This window comes from Cyprinodon tularosa, unplaced genomic scaffold (assembly GCF_016077235.1).
Source record: "Cyprinodon tularosa strain WSP-4 unplaced genomic scaffold, ASM1607723v1 ctg86, whole genome shotgun sequence".
NCBI classification, from domain to species: Eukaryota; Metazoa; Chordata; class Actinopteri; order Cyprinodontiformes; family Cyprinodontidae; genus Cyprinodon; species Cyprinodon tularosa.
Window position 1 is genome coordinate 170294 of NW_024039629.1, and position 15951 is coordinate 186244.

Here is a 15951-nt window from a genome sequence, read left to right on the forward strand (position 1 = left end):
GCTGAGACTACAGGTTTCCAATCGGATCTCCAATTGGAGGGCGTGCCAACCCGACAGGTGATCCACCTGTTTCTCATCAGGTGCAGCTCTTATAAGGAGCAGCTGGACTACCCTTCACCGCCTGATTGTCCGACTAAGTTGGTAATTTCAAGCCTCACTCCCTGAGTAAAACTCTCCCAGAGATCTTTATCTGAACCGTCAGGTTGTTGCTGACTTACCTGTGCTCCAGCTCATCCAGCTGTCTTTTTCCTCCAGGCTCCGCTGTCACTCCGTCTGCCTGCCCTCTCTCCACCGTTTGGTCTCCAGCCCACCTTTGCAATCCACAAACCCCCTCCGGGATCGGCTCATCTTCTGAAACAGTAAGCTTCCTCACGTTATTTTCTCCACTTGGACAGATTCCCTTCCCGAACCCCCAATAACATCTCCTCTCCGTTTTCAGAAGCTGCTGAAAGCAGCTGATCAGCCTGAACCCATCTTGGATTCTGTTTTCAGTACAATAAAGAGATTGATCCTTTGAATCCTGCTTGTGGTTTCCTGCATGTGGGTCAGAAAAATCCCCTCGATCATGACAGGGAGATGCAAAAATCAAAAGTTTCTGCAGGTACTTGGAGTCCCATATGTGATTGGTTGACTTTGTTGATCTCACAGTGGAGAAATTTACTTGTTACATTATTTTTTTAATAGTAGGAGGTTTCCTTTCCTTTGCCTACATCCCCCAAAATGCCGCGTGGTTCTGGATTAGAGTTCATTAGAATTACTGAAAATTCTATCGGACATATTCTCTATTGATATTGACGAGGAGTCTATCGCATTATATATCAATATTGATTTATTGTCAAGCCCTAGTTGGAAGCTTTATTTGGAATTATTCCCTAAGTTCTGAATATTAACATATATATCTTGTGTTGGAGGAGTTGTTTTCTTGTTTTTCCCGTTTAAATAGTGGCTAAGAATAAGGATTTACTGTCAAATATTGCATCATATTTACAACTTAGGAACCAGGAAGTCATGGAATATGTGTTAAAAGACCCTTAACATGGAAAGGGTAAAAGTACCTCAGCTACAGTTATTTATTAGGAGCGTTAAGGGTGTAATTTATAGGTTCACGCTGAATAAGCAGTAAAGTGCTCAATGTTGCTTGGCCCTCAGATTAACAGCGCTGGAGCTTTGTGTGCCAGCAGGAGACAAAAAGCTGCTTGGAAGCAGAGAAGACGGAGCAGTTAACTTCACCGGGCATCAAAAGAGATGGATGGAAATTGTTCATTATTTTAAAGAGATGGGGATCATTTGCCAGAAACTGATGATTGTGGCTCTATGCCAGTAAAAAAAGGCTTTCTGCTGTCCTCTGCGCCTCAGGTGGCTGATTGTCATGCAACATTCGTCTCACATCTCTAAATGCAAATCTTTGATCCTTTCACAAAAACAGGTCCTGCAAAAAAAAAAATGAATAACTTCTTAATTGAATATTAATTTCTCAAATATATGATTAGTTTATCTTGCATTGCCTCCACACTAGAAGCTAAAAGGCTAACCTGCACTAGTCGCTATCCATTAAAAAGCTGATTTTTTTACATATCTAATGTTTAAAAGGGGGAACAATTGTTTTTTTTAACCTTTTTTAATGCTGTTGAAACTCATCTCCAGGTCAAATTACCCCTTCAACTGTTTTATACTCCCATTTGATACCAAAAAATACAATTTCATCCCGTCTACCTTTATTTTATACCTGTAAACAGACCTATTCACCTTCAAATACAGCGGGACAGAGGGGGAAATGATTGCTTTTTTTCCCTTTTAGATTTCCTTGGAACACACCAGCATATTTATCAAAATACAACAGGAGACTAATAAATCAATGCAACCAGAGAACAGAAAAATGCAACCAAATTCAAATTCCTTGTTATTTCCACTGGAGCAAAGAGTAAAACTGCTGATTGCTTTGGAAACATTGTTACAAATACACCTTCACCCATCCAAGCCCGTCCGCCCTCTTCCCTGCACACGTTCACAGTCTTTCACACGGAGCCAAAACAAATTATTGCCTTCACACATGACTGTTCACTAGACAGGCATTCGAATTCATCGCTCCAATCACTTTTCAGTACAAAATAACACACAACATATGGGTAAGGACCCATAATATGTGCAGAAGTAGGATTCTAAGCCAAAATATTGCATCTGTCTTCATACTGGGGCCGTAGCTTTAATGTGTGCTCTAATGGAAGTGTATGGGAGCAGAGAGTGGTTGCATTTAACTAGCCTGCAGAAATCAGATAACTCTGCTCAGCACATACTGAAGGCACTCAGGCTTTAGAAGGCTGGATGGGAGAGTGTGTGACTAAGAGGGAATTAGGTTGGAGGATGGATGCAAAACCAAGAAAACATGCATCTTCAGGGTCAGGCGATTTCTGGGCATGACCAAGTAGGAGGAGAAGATAAGCTCTGCCTTTAATTCAAGCAAATCTTGCTTGAAGGTTCAGACATTTCTGTTTTTTTATCCTTCTTCCTTTTTTTTAACTCTTAATTATAATTTCAGCTGATTAAACTCACAGTTATTGTTCTCAGAATATTTGCATATCAGGCCAACATAAAAGCAACACATCGTTTTACAACAGATATGTTATGTTCATGCCTTACAAGCAAGGCATGAAAGGCTACATTAATGGAAAGTTAAGTGGAAGGAAAAAGCCATAAACAGACAGATGTATTCATGTCATGGCCCACACTGGAAAAATCTAAATCTAGATAAGTAATTTTTTCTTAAAATAAGTGCATTTGTTCTTGGATTGAGGAGATAAAAGTGATATTTTTGCCAACGGACCAAGACAATTTACGTTTAAAATAAGAAAACACACATGCATTGTCTCAGTTCAAGTGCATTTTATCTAATTATCTTATTTTAAGAGTAAAAATATTAATTCCATTGGCAAACCACCTCATTTATCTACTCAAATTAAGGGTAAATACACTCAATTTAAGGAATTTTTACTTATTTTTAGATAATTTTTCCAGTGCATGCCTTCTCCTAAACTAAGAGGTAGAGTCACAGGATCCAAATTTTTTTAGGTCTATTGTAAAGTTTTCATCGTCAGTAATGTTCATATCGCTGTATGGACTGACTAGCAAACAGTCCCAGATCTAAACTCTACAGAGACGAAGGACAACGAAGCTAACAAACCAAACAACCTGAGGACCTCTATTAAAGCAAACTTAGTTTCTTAATAAATCAAATAGATAATAATAAATTGAAATTTATTGATCTCACAATGGAGAAATGAACTCTCTGCATTTAACCCATTCCCTTTGGGGAACAGAGGGCTGCCACTGTGCGGCGCCCGGGGAGCAAACAGGGTTAAGGGTCTTGCTCAGAGACCCAGAGTGGCAGACTGTGGGAGTGGGCTTCGAACTCACAACCTCAGAAGAACCACAGGCTAACGACATCCACATGTCGCATGTTATTGATGCAGCAAATCACACAGAAATAGTCGCAAGCCAAACACTTTGTTTTCTCTATGTTAAAATTCCAGAACCAGAAACTGTTTTCCTGGGTGCAACAATAGTTTCCATATCTGCAAGCCATGAAGGTTAAATGATGACACAAAGAATGTATGAAGTAATCAGCCTTTTTGTAATGAATCTATATAACTCTAACTGTAATTAGTCCGTTTCTAATGACATTCTACAGAGGAGAAGAACTGAACCAGAACGCTTTGAAACCCCAATAATAAGACCAGTCATTGTGAAGCGCTGCCTTTATCTAGACAGATGGCTCACAGCAAACATATTTTATAGTTTCTCTCATATTTTTTTATGCTTGCGGTCGTTCAAAAGAACCAACAGCTTTCAAAAACATTGCCAATTAGTAATAAAGCAGGAAATTCTGTCGACAATCTGGGAAATAACTGGACTTCCAGTTTATTGTGAGACTCCAGAGGCTGGTGAAGCAGAGTGAGAGTTGAGACAGAAGCTGGAAACAGAGCTGACTGTTTAGCAGACCCACCCTGACCAACGGGGGGGGGGGGGGGGAATCCACCAGACGTCTCCTTGATTGGCCAGCTCGATGACCTTTGATCCGCGCTGTATTGTGGTTTCAGCAGAACCGACCCTCCCCCTGTGTGTTCAGTGAAAGACAGTCAGGTCCTAATGTAGCAATCAGAGCAGTGGTGGAGGGGAAATGGTCTGAGTGGAAATGGAGAGTGGGTAGATCTGTGTGGGTGTGGGTGTAAATGCGGCTGGTGTAATGATATTTTGCTTTTGATGGCTGATTTTCAGAAGTGATTAGTATGTTTCCCATAATCTACCTGCATCTCCTGATCTTCAGCTGAATAAAAGATTCAGAAGCACAGCCTGGATCCGCAGGGTTCTAGTCTAGCGTCCAGAAATCAGAACCAGGTTTCATCTAGCCCAGGACTCTGCAACCTTGAAGATCTGAGGAGCTATTTTTCCCTGAGTCCAGCATATATTACATTACCTTTTAATAAAACGTGATAAGGAAAAACATGAAAAGTTTTATAAAGAGAAAGGCGGGATTTTCTTGACTGAACGACAAGAAAAAATTATCTAAAAGTCTAAATCAGAAAATTTAATTCATATATTCTTTTAAAAACCAACTAAAGCTTCCAAGACTGGCATTTGTTATTATTAGAAAGAGTTAGTTCTTAAAAGCTACTATTCAGAGGGCTCCAAAGAGCCACTTCTGGCTCAGGAGCTGCAGGTTGCAGACCCCTGATCTAAACTCAGCTGAGTTCTCCTGCTTTGCTTTAATGCGGGACGAACACAAGCAGGAATGCAAGCAGATCATGGTGTTTGATCCTTTGCTGTAACGGTTCCACCAGAATCACATGGGTGGGGGTATTGCATTATTGAAGTTTTAGAGAGCAGAAGGCTACTGTTTGCTACAGTAACCCTACAATATATATATATATATATATATATATATATATATATATATATATATATATATATATATATATATATATATATATATATATATATATATATTAGGGATGCACGATATAATCGGCCCCCTATCGGTATCGGCCTGTATCGGCCTTAAAACTGAATATCGGACACCAGCCACCCCACCGATATTTAACCCGATATTTGATCAGCTTCTGAGTTTCTAAAGTCTAAAAAAAAAAAAAAAAATACTACTACTTCTTCTTCCTCAAAAACTTCTTTTTTACAGACTTAAAAACTTCTAAAGACGAGGGAAAAAATATTGATCCATTAAAATATCCCAATATCTTCATATGCTGATATATTGCCATTTAAAAACACCATATCAATCTCTTTTACTACTGAAATATTGCTAAATGTCATCGTTATGCTACGAAATCCCTCGAAAATTCACAAAATTTTGCCATATTTTGATATATATTGACGCGGTATCGATCTATTTTACCAACAAAATCTCACAAGAATTTGCAAAATATCACGAGAGTTTGTAACAGAAGGATGAAATTTCACGAGATTTTGAAAGTAAAATAGATCGATACCGCGTTTTTAAAAATCTATTTGATATCAGCATATGAAAATATATTTGAGTATATTATTTTTCAAAGTGTCAGAAATGGATAACAAAACTGCTATTTTCAATGACTACTTATTTTTGTCCAGCTTTAACATCGGTATTGATATCGGTTATCGGCTACATGAGTTTTAAAATATCGGCATATCGGATATCGGCCAAAATCCCAATACCGTGCATCCCTAATATATATATGTATATATATATATATATATATATATATATATATATATATATATATATATATATATATGCATGCACAAGTTTTTAATTTCATTATTAAACTTATCTAACCCAAATCAACAGTAAAATGCATCACATAATGTACTCACTAGCAATATTATAGTTAAAAGGTAGAGAAAGTCTAACTATATTTATTAAAGTTTTGGTTCAAACCGTTTACATGAAAATGAGGATGGAGAATCCTACAGGTTTAGCTCTAGATGCTCACAGCCTTACGCGTTTCTAATTACACTAAGACACTTGTTCCCTTCCTTCTAAAGATCTAAGAGGTTATTATAGATCATATTGCAAACACTGATGGACATTTAGCTTCCTTGGCTGCTTTGGGCTTATCTTTCCAGGTTCTTCCCAAAGGAATTTTTCAAATAATCTACTAATTGTAATAAGTGTTCACTGCAAAAATGATCCAGAAATAAGTAATAATGTCTTAAATTTAGTGTAATTACCCCTAATTTGAGTAGGTAAATAAGATTATTTGCCAGTGGAATGAGTATTTTTACTCTGAAAATAAGATAATTAGATAATATGCACTTGAAATAAGACAATGCAATATTTTTTTCTCATTCCATTGGCAAAGTGTCTCAATTACCACCTCAGTTCAAGAAAAAATGCACTTATTTTAGGAAAAAAATTACTTATTTAGATTTACATTTTTTGCAGTGTATGTACCTCCAATGATCATTGTTAACAGCAAAAGTTCATCCAAAGTCATTTTGATTTGAATCAGAGGTCAAAATCTATCAGTATCTATCAGAAGAAAAAAATAAGGCTAATTTAGTTTGATTTATAGGAAGAACCTACAAGAGATCCACCGATACCGTTTTTTAAGGCCTGATTATTTTAATATCAGTTCAACCGATTCCCAGTATGTGCTGCTGATATTTTCAGGTTTCATTTTTTTTTCCGCATTGAATTGGCTTTTTTTTCCCTCTATTTTCCATGATGATAAAGGCACAACAGTACACAAAACTTCCTCTAACCAAAAGATGGCAGCAGACGGAGGGAGAGGCAATGCATGCGTTTCAAGGCGTGGCTGCTGAATGCACTAAAGACTCAGCAAAGCATGCATCCGTCGGATGAAGCCAATACAAATAAGAAACGTAAATGTCAGCCCAAAATATCTAGCTGATGTCTTCATCTGCTTCTCCTGCACCTTGAATAGATTAGACTAGATTCATTGCTTTTTTTTTTCAAAATTGCTATTACAGTACAAGACTTTTACAATCAAATATTATCCTTGAGATTTGAACTTTTAATTAAGTATTAGGAGAAATAAACTGAAAGCCAGTTATTGTTTGAAGGTAAAAAATGGTTACAAGCTTGTATATTACGGAGGAGCAAAGTGTGAAAAGACCCTGAAGCTGGAACAATAGAATAGAATAGAACAGAAAATCCCTTTATTGTCCCAAAATGGGGAAATTCTGGTGTTTACAGCAGCAAAAAGATTTATACACTGGAAAAAAATCGAAATCTAGATAAGTAATTTTTTCTTAAAATAAGTGAATTTGTTCTTGGATTGGGGAGGTAAAAGAGACATTTTGCCAATGGAACAAGACAATTTACACTTAAAATAAGAAAACACAATTGCATTGTCTTATTTCAAGTGCCTTTTATCTAAATATCAAATTTTAAGAGTAAAAATACTCATTCCATTGGCAAATCATCTCATTTACCTACTCAAATTAAGGGTAAATACACATAATTTGAGAACTTTTTACTTATTTCTAGGTCGTTTTTCCAGTGTAGAAAAGATTATCAGACAAATGTGGACCTTAGAAGTGTGTATAAGAATAAGAAACTAGTGAAGAATTAAAAGATAAACGATATCTTAACAGAGTTGTGCACTAAAACTCTGCAGTGGAAAGAGTCATTTCTTCCCTCTAAATAAACCCCAGAATGAAAACAAGCTCCTATCGCAGACCAAAACCCAAACCCCAGTATCATCTAACATCCCATGATACAGTGCAACAGGTGCATCCTATCCAAACATTTAAGCAAATCCATCTTCCTTCAGTCGGAAAAATCTCTGAGGTTTTCCAGATATATTTAGGTAAAGGAAATCAGTGGAACTTGGTTACAAACTTCTGCTCTGCACTTGCAAGAAATGGCCGCCATCCGCCTGGTAAAGAATTGAAACGAGCGAGCTCGTGTCAACTATCTTTTTCAATCTGCCACACACACACAGCCCAGGCATACTTTTCACATCATGTCCTTCCTCCTTTGGGCTTTTCTTGGCACCGCTCCAGAAAAAACTTAGAATAGTTTGCTTTAAGGCAGCTGCTGAGAAAGTTTAGGTATGCTACCCAGACATCCAAGTGTTTAGAAGTAAGAAGGGATGCAGACGGTGGCGGTTTGAGACCAGATTTAGAGTGGGGACACCTTTTTTTTCATGGGGGTGCAGAAAAATATACAAAACAAAAAATCAGGGCAATAGTTTATCATTTAAAATATATCAAGAGACTCATAGAAGCAAAGTCATTTGCCACAGAAAAAAAGTGAAATTTCAATGTCATTTAGGTTCAACTAAATTTTACATTGAAAAATGTGAGTATTTCTGGCTTAAACATGTTAAGTTTGCTTTAATTAAAGGCAACTGAAATAATATTTTACCAAATCTCTACCTCAATTCAAAAGGTGATAGTGTTGCATGACTACATGATGTCACTCATGTTTGTTGGTGAACTGGATCTCATTGGCTGAGTGTTTGACGATGGGCGTCGCCGGAAATGCAACACCATGACACACTATATACTAGGGATGCACGATATTGGGATTTTGGCCGATATCCGATATTTTAAAACTCATGTAGCCGATAACTGATATCGATACCGATGTTAAAGCTGGACAAAAATAAGTAGTCATTGAAAATAGCAGTTTTGTTATCCATTTCTGACACTTTGAAAAATAATAAACTCAAATATATTTTCATATGCTGATATCAAATTGATTTTTAAAAACGCGGTATCGATCTATTTTACTTTCAAAATCTCGTGAAATTTCATCGTTCTGTTACAAACTCTCGTGATATTTTGCAAATTCTTGTGAGATTTTGTTAGTAAAATAGATCGATACCACGTCAATATATCAACATATAAAAATATGGCAAAATTTCGTGATTTTTCGGGGGATTTCGTAGCATAACGATGACATATAGCAATATTTCATTAGTGAAAGAGATTGATATGGTGTTTTTAAATAATTTTTAAAGAATAAAAAATAATTAATTCTACTCAATGTTGAACATGTTAATAAAGTAATCCACAGGATGCAAAATGTCCGAAACCTGCAATAGAAGTAATAACTTTGATTTATCTAATTCTAAAACCTAAAAAGAAGAAACTTCAATATAAACCTGTCCTTATAGTCAAGAAAAGTTGGATCAAGTATGATATTTGGACTAAAAATTAAAGATAGAAGCTATTCTTTGGAATATAATGTCAACATACATTCATAATTTAGGACTATAAACAAACATTTCACTTTATTTAGATCATTTTGAATTGAAAAGCTTCCTGGATGGGAAGCGAAGCATCTTTAAACTTGGAAACCAAGTCCAGTGAATTGTTTTTTTTTTACTTTTTTTGGAACTGTATTTAAATGAAAATGATCAATTTAATCAAATCAGAATTAGAAGTTGACCACAACTTATAAATAAATCCACAACAAATTAAATGCATTTTTTAGGTTGTTAGAAATAACAATTTGCAGATGAAAACTGGGATCCTATCTTAATACAACAAATAATATCAACTTATTTTTACATAGTTTAAGCAGAACTACAGAAAAAAAAATAATAAAATGGGTCTACAGCACATGTAAGAAATTCATTTGGTAATATGTCTTCAACACAGGGGCCATAACAGGGGGCCAGGACCAGTTCTGGGCCCCGTTGGACCCTATCTAGCACAGCCCCTGGATGCAGAAAGGTATCCACCTTAAACTAGATCTCTTTTCAAACTAAACAGATCCTCATAACCAACATCTAGAGCTAAGAGCTCTAGAACAAACTCCCCTGACTCAAAACAGTCAAAACTTCCCATCTTCTATCCCAACTTGATGCTGGGGATTAAATTAGTCTGGGTTTATTCAAGAGTTCAAACACTGGGAAAATGGGACACCTCAGTTAATACACCTCATGTGACTGTGAGCCCTTTGCTCTGGACAGTCCAGCCCTCTGTCTGAGGAATGCCTTGTCATGGAACAGATGGAGAGCCTCGAACAATAGATCTGCATGCATTTATTACACCCTAAATACTGAGGCATGTGTCTAACATGCACGCATGAAACATGCCTCTAAACTCAGAAAGTGGAATAGGACCCAAACATGACAACAAGAGGAGAAATCATGGATCAGCAGAGGATGCCTTGCTCCAGGGGCCATGCCTTTACTTGGAGCAAAAGCTTCACAATCGATTAGGAGATTATTTGAGACTTTATGGCTAAATCGATATTAAAGACGTCATCCTGGCGACTGTAATGACGCAATAAACCCATTAGGATGGCAGGAGGTTGATTAGTAAAGTTACAGCGTTTCATGGTCCTTCTTTTGCAGACTGCTGTCGGATGCTTCATGCATGCCGGTAGTTGCGTGAAGGCAGATCGGTCCCTCTTTAATTTGCGCACCGATCAGAGCTGCATGCGATCCCAGGAAAGGCCACATTTTTCATTCATCTCACACTACATGATCCACAAGGAGAGATGCGAATAACCCGCTTTGCAGCAGCAACGTCTCAATGACCTCTGGAAAGCTTAATTGGACCGTGATTGGCTCGTCCCAGAGAGACATCAGGCCTGGAAATGTTAGTGATGGATGCGCGTGAACTCACCCAACAGATGGACGGTTGATCTGCTCCGCTCTGCTCCTCCTGGGAGCAAATCCAGGAGCGTAAAACACTGAATTCAACCGAGGAATCTTGATGATGGGAGTTTCACCAAATCTTCATCCGCGCAAAAAGGAGCAGCGATGCGCGGAGGCGACGCGGAGCCGCAAAGCGACCGGATCGGTGCAAGAATAATAATGATGATGATGGTTCTGATTAGAAAAGGCAGATATTCTCTCCAGTTTATGCGACCAAAGCGGAACCAGGAGGGGGAATAAAGTAGCAGTGTGAGGGTATTCGGCTGTAGTAATCTCGGATGCTTTGGTTGTTGACTGTGCCCTTACTGGGCCGCTTCCCCCGGCTCCACCCGCTAACCCAGCCTTCCCAGTGCGCCCATTGGCACAGGAGGCCGGACATGCAAATCCAAGCTTCCCATTGATGTTTTCCAACAGAAAAAAAAAAGATGGAAAACAGATCAGAGAGAGAGAGGGAGAGAGAGAGGAAGGGGTGAACTGAGTTCGGTTTCAGCTTCTCAGCTGCGCCATCGTGCGGCGGAATAAAGGTCACTGCACCGCCTTCCAAAAGGGGCCCTGGCTGCTGTAAACTTAAAGGGGAACTTCCGTTTTTTTACATTGGGCCCTTGATTTTACGTTATTAGCCTACTACGGAAGAGGATTAACTGATTTTTAAATTTTATTTCATTTCAGCATGGGGAAAAAAATCAGAATTCTGACATTTTTCTTAGAATTCTGACTTTAATCTCAGAATTCTGACTTTAATCTCAGAATTCTGACTTTTGTCTCTGAATTCTGACTTTTGTCTCTGAATTCTGACTTTTGTCTCTGAATTCTGACTTTTGTCTCTGAATTCTGACTTTTGTCTCTGAATTCTGACTTTTGTCTCTGAATTCTGACTTTTGTCTCTGAATTCTGACTTTTGTCTCTGAATTCTGACTTTTGTCTCTGAATTCTGACTTTTGTCTCTGAATTCTGACTTTTGTCTCAGAATTCTGACTTTTGTCTCAGAATTCTGACTTTTTTCTCAGAATTCTGACTTTAATTTCAGAATTCTGACTTTTTTCTCAGAATTCTGACTTTTGTCTCAGAATTCTGACTTTTGTCTCAGAATTCTGACTTTTGTCTCTGAATTCTGACTTTTGTCTCTGAATTCTGACTTTTTTCTCAGAATTCTGACTTTTGTCTCAGAATTCTGACTTTTGTCTCAGAATTCTGACTTTTGTCTCAGAATTCTGACTTTTGTCTCAGAATTCTGACTTTTGTCTCAGAATTCTGACTTTTGTCTCAGAATTCTGACTTTAATCTCAGAATTCTGACTTTAATTTCAGAATTCTGACTTTAATTTCAGAATTCTGACTTTTTTCTCAGAATTCCGACTTTTTTCTCAGAATTCCAACTTTAATTTCAGAATTCTGACTTTTTTCTCAGAATTCTGACTTTAATTTCAGAATTCTGACTTTAATTTCAGAATTCTGACTTTTTTCTCAGAATTCCGACTTTAATCTCAAAACTCTGACTTTATTCTCAGAATTCTGATTTTTTTTATTGTCAGAATTCAGTCAGAATTCTGAGATTAAAGTCAGAATTTTCCCATACTGAACTGAAAATAAAATTTAAAAATCAGTTAACTTTTTTTTTTTTTTTTTTCCAGTGGCCCTAATCCTCTTCCGTATTATTCCATCATGTTCTACTCCCCCATATTAGTTTTGTGTCATTTGGAGCCGTTCTGAAGATATTCCGTTAGGTTATCCAAGTAACTTCTTCCTATGCGCAACAAGTTGAAGGCACAAACTAAACTGTTCATAATTTATCATTTATGGTACGCCAGCATTCATAACATGTAGGCGAATCACTGTCCCCCAGATATCCGCCGTTATATTTTTTATATTTATAGTTTTTTTAAAACAAAGCGGCGCGTGTATGACGTCATCCGTGCGCCGGACTGGAGTTGTGACAGGCAGCCCGGGCCACAGGCGGCTACGCTCTACCCCTTCTATTAATTCGGCTAGCTAATTTGAATCGTTCAATTCTATTTTGAGAGGGAGATCATCTGTGGTAGCAGCACTAGACATCTTCCAGGCATGTGAGTAAAACTAGCAGCAGTTCAGCGGACAGGATGAATGAACGGTAGCCGGCCCGCGGATGACGTCAAACACACTCCGCTTTGTTTTTAAAAGATATAAATATAAAAAATATAACCGCTGATGTCTGGGGGACAGTGGTTTGCCTACATGTTATGAATGCTGGTGTACCATAAAGAATAAATTATGAACAGTTTAGTTTGTGCCTTCACGTCGTTGCCCATAGGAAGACATTACTTGCATAAAACCAAATGGAATATCTTCAGAACGGCTCTAAATGACACAAAACTAATATGGGTGAGTAGAACATGATGTAATAACGTAAAGATAAGGGCCCAATGGAAAAAAGCTGAAGTTCCTCTTTAATACAGTGGTAAACAGTGGTGTCAAAAGTACACACATTTGTTACCTAAGTAGAAGTATAGATACTGAAGTTTAAAAACACTCTGGTAAAAGTTGAAGTATCAACTTGACCTCTTTACTAAAGTTAAAGTGAAAAAGTATGTGCTCCAAAAACTACTTAAAGCATAAAAGCAGTGGCGTAGCTATCAGTAAGCAGAGACTGCAGTTACTTAGGGGCCCTGTCACTGACACCACTTTGCAAATATAATGGTGCAAAAAAATCCTCTCAAACCCACCTGATACCAAATTAACTGAAAGAGCCGTATTTATACTGCAACACATGGCAGATTTCACCATGATGGTGAGCAGTTTAAACACAACACCTATAGCAAAGCAGACAGTGGTACTTTTAATTACTGTGTTAATAACTGTGTATAGTTCATTAGACGGTTGGTAAAAAAAATACACTCATATATGTTTCAAACTGCAATACAGATCTTATAAGAATTAGGTATTTGAGTATTTTATTTTTTACAATACGACTTGGACTTATGGGTGCTTCATATGAGGCCCACCCAGATAATGTTGCTTATGGGCCTATTGTTGTGCTGTTACGCCAGTTTAAAAACACTCTGGTAAAAGTGAAGTATCAACTTGACCTCTTTACTCAAGTAAAAGTGAAAAAGTATGTGCTCCAAAAACTACTTAAAGTAGAAAAGTATAAAGTAACCTTTAAAAAAAAAACAGCCAGATGCCACTATATGAATTAAAAGCCCATTTTTATAACTATTTTGAAAAAATTCTTTGAGATAGGGCCAAGAATGAGGGAGGTCTTGTTGTCTCCGTCTCTCGATACGCTCTCGCCTGTGTCCGACCTTTTAGACATTTCAACATCTTTTTCTGAATCCAACATTGTAGCATGTCATACATAATTGACGTTTGTAATTTCAAGAACACCTGCTTGGTTCTGATGATTTCCTTTAGCCAGGGGCGGAGCTAGATGGGGGACCAGGGGTGGCCATGGCCATTGTTTTGGTATATTGTCCATAGACCAAAACTTAAAGATGGCGTTCTCTACGTCAAAAAACACTTTCGATTTTAAATTGGAATTTTTTTTTTTTAAATCAATGTATAAAATGGATGCATAAAGACTTCATTTTATTTCAATGTTAAAAGTAATGTTTAAATGTTGAAAGTAACAGATTATTAATAAAAATTTCTCCTGACCTTTATTGGTTGTTGATTTTTAATTTGTTACCCCTGCACCAGGCCAACACTCCCCACATATGAATTCAACCCTAATATTCATGCATGTTTGGGTGTTTGTTGTTCTGTGCATCCATTAAAAACACTGGGCCCAACTGGATAAACCCTTCGCTGGATAAACTCATCGCTGGAGGAGGATTCTCTGAATCAGATTATGCATAATTTAATCTCAGCAGCAGTTTTTCTAAGACCCAAGAGGTTTGATCGCGACAATTAGCCCCACAACAGATCAGAAAGACCAAGGAGCACGAGAGAATGACAGGTTTGGGGGGGGGGGGGGAAATGTAGAGATGTTTAAATGTTTATAAAACACTATCTATACCTTTTAACACCTTTTGTGGTAATGGTCAGTCCATCCTGTAAAAATAGAAATGTCCCAGAACAACATTTATATGACTAAAAGGTATAAGTCACCTGAACCAGCGGGCAGGGAAAGACCAGAGGTAATCAGAGTAGCTGCTGAGAGGCCTACGATGACTCTGGAGGAGCTGCAGAGTACAGGTTGGTGGATTGATCCTATCAATACCAATTTGGCATTGATATTGAACAATTCTTGTGTAAAAACAGTAATTTTTTTTTTTTTCTCTCGTGCACGCACTGACTGCAGCAGAGTAACGAAAGTCACATGGCTCAGCAGCGCCAGTAAAAACAAGCAATATTAGTTGTTTTGTGGTAAATTTGGCTTATTGTCTTGATTTTCTTTTAAATGTTTTGAAACTTTGTTCGTTTTCCTTAATTGTAATAATAAAGTAAAAATTGCAAAAACCAAAAGGACAACAGTTTCATGATACATCAAGCTTTTTGTATAAAAAAATAAATTATGGGTATTGATATCTTGATACTGACGTTTTTATTAGGTGTCAAATCAAAACCATAATTCCTGATATAACTCACCTGTACTGCAGAGATCCACAGACCATTCGGACAATCTGTCGACCCCATTATATGTTAGGATTTTTAATGAAAGCAGCATTTATATCCTGTAAAACACAATCGATTAAAACAACTTCAGGCAATTAAATATTAAGTTTGATCTCTAGACTACTTATTACATAAATGACCTCTTCTGCACTGACCATTGTTTTAAAGTATTGAGATTTCGATTCAATTTAAGGAGCAAAATTGTTTAATTCCAGATGTTTTTTCTACTGCTGGTCAGGAGGAAGCTGATGGAAGATGTTTTGCAGGTTAATTGTTAAGAAATAACTAAGAAAATTATTTTCCAAGGCTACTGATCCCCTAACCATAGCCGGCTGTAAATGTTCCCTTTCAGTTCCCAGACTGAGTTTTTCCTCCCATAAACATCTACATTCCTAGAAGGTCCTCTCTTCCCCAGTATTTTAAACTTTATTAATAAGCTGTTATTTGTTGTTAGAGCTCACTTAACACCCGCCCAGTTAGAGCCCCAACATAAACCTCTGAGACAAAATTATACACACACAAAAAAAGAGCAATTTCTGCTCCAACGAAGCGAGGCCAGCTGCCTCTCACACGCAGAGGAACACTCCAAGTTTCCGTCGAGGGAAACTAGACGAAAAAGAATGTTCTTTTCTTCCCCCTCTCCAACATGTGCTGCACTCGTTAACTGTGACCGATTCCCAGAGCTCAGAAAAATAAACGGATTCTGTTGCAGAGTAAGAGGCAGACACAGT

At 37.5% G+C, this 15951-nt stretch overlaps 1 protein-coding gene across 1 annotated transcript in view; it reads right to left on the bottom strand.

The window, feature by feature from the left end:
* numbl (NUMB like endocytic adaptor protein) overlaps positions 1 to 11038 on the bottom strand; it is a 111627-nt gene extending 100589 nt beyond the window's left edge. The window contains exon 1 of the mRNA XM_038273170.1: positions 10600 to 11038. The gene's annotated coding sequence lies outside the window, so the exon portion shown is untranslated. The remainder of the gene's footprint in view (positions 1 to 10599) is intronic.
* Positions 11039 to 15951: the final 4913 nt, after the last annotated feature.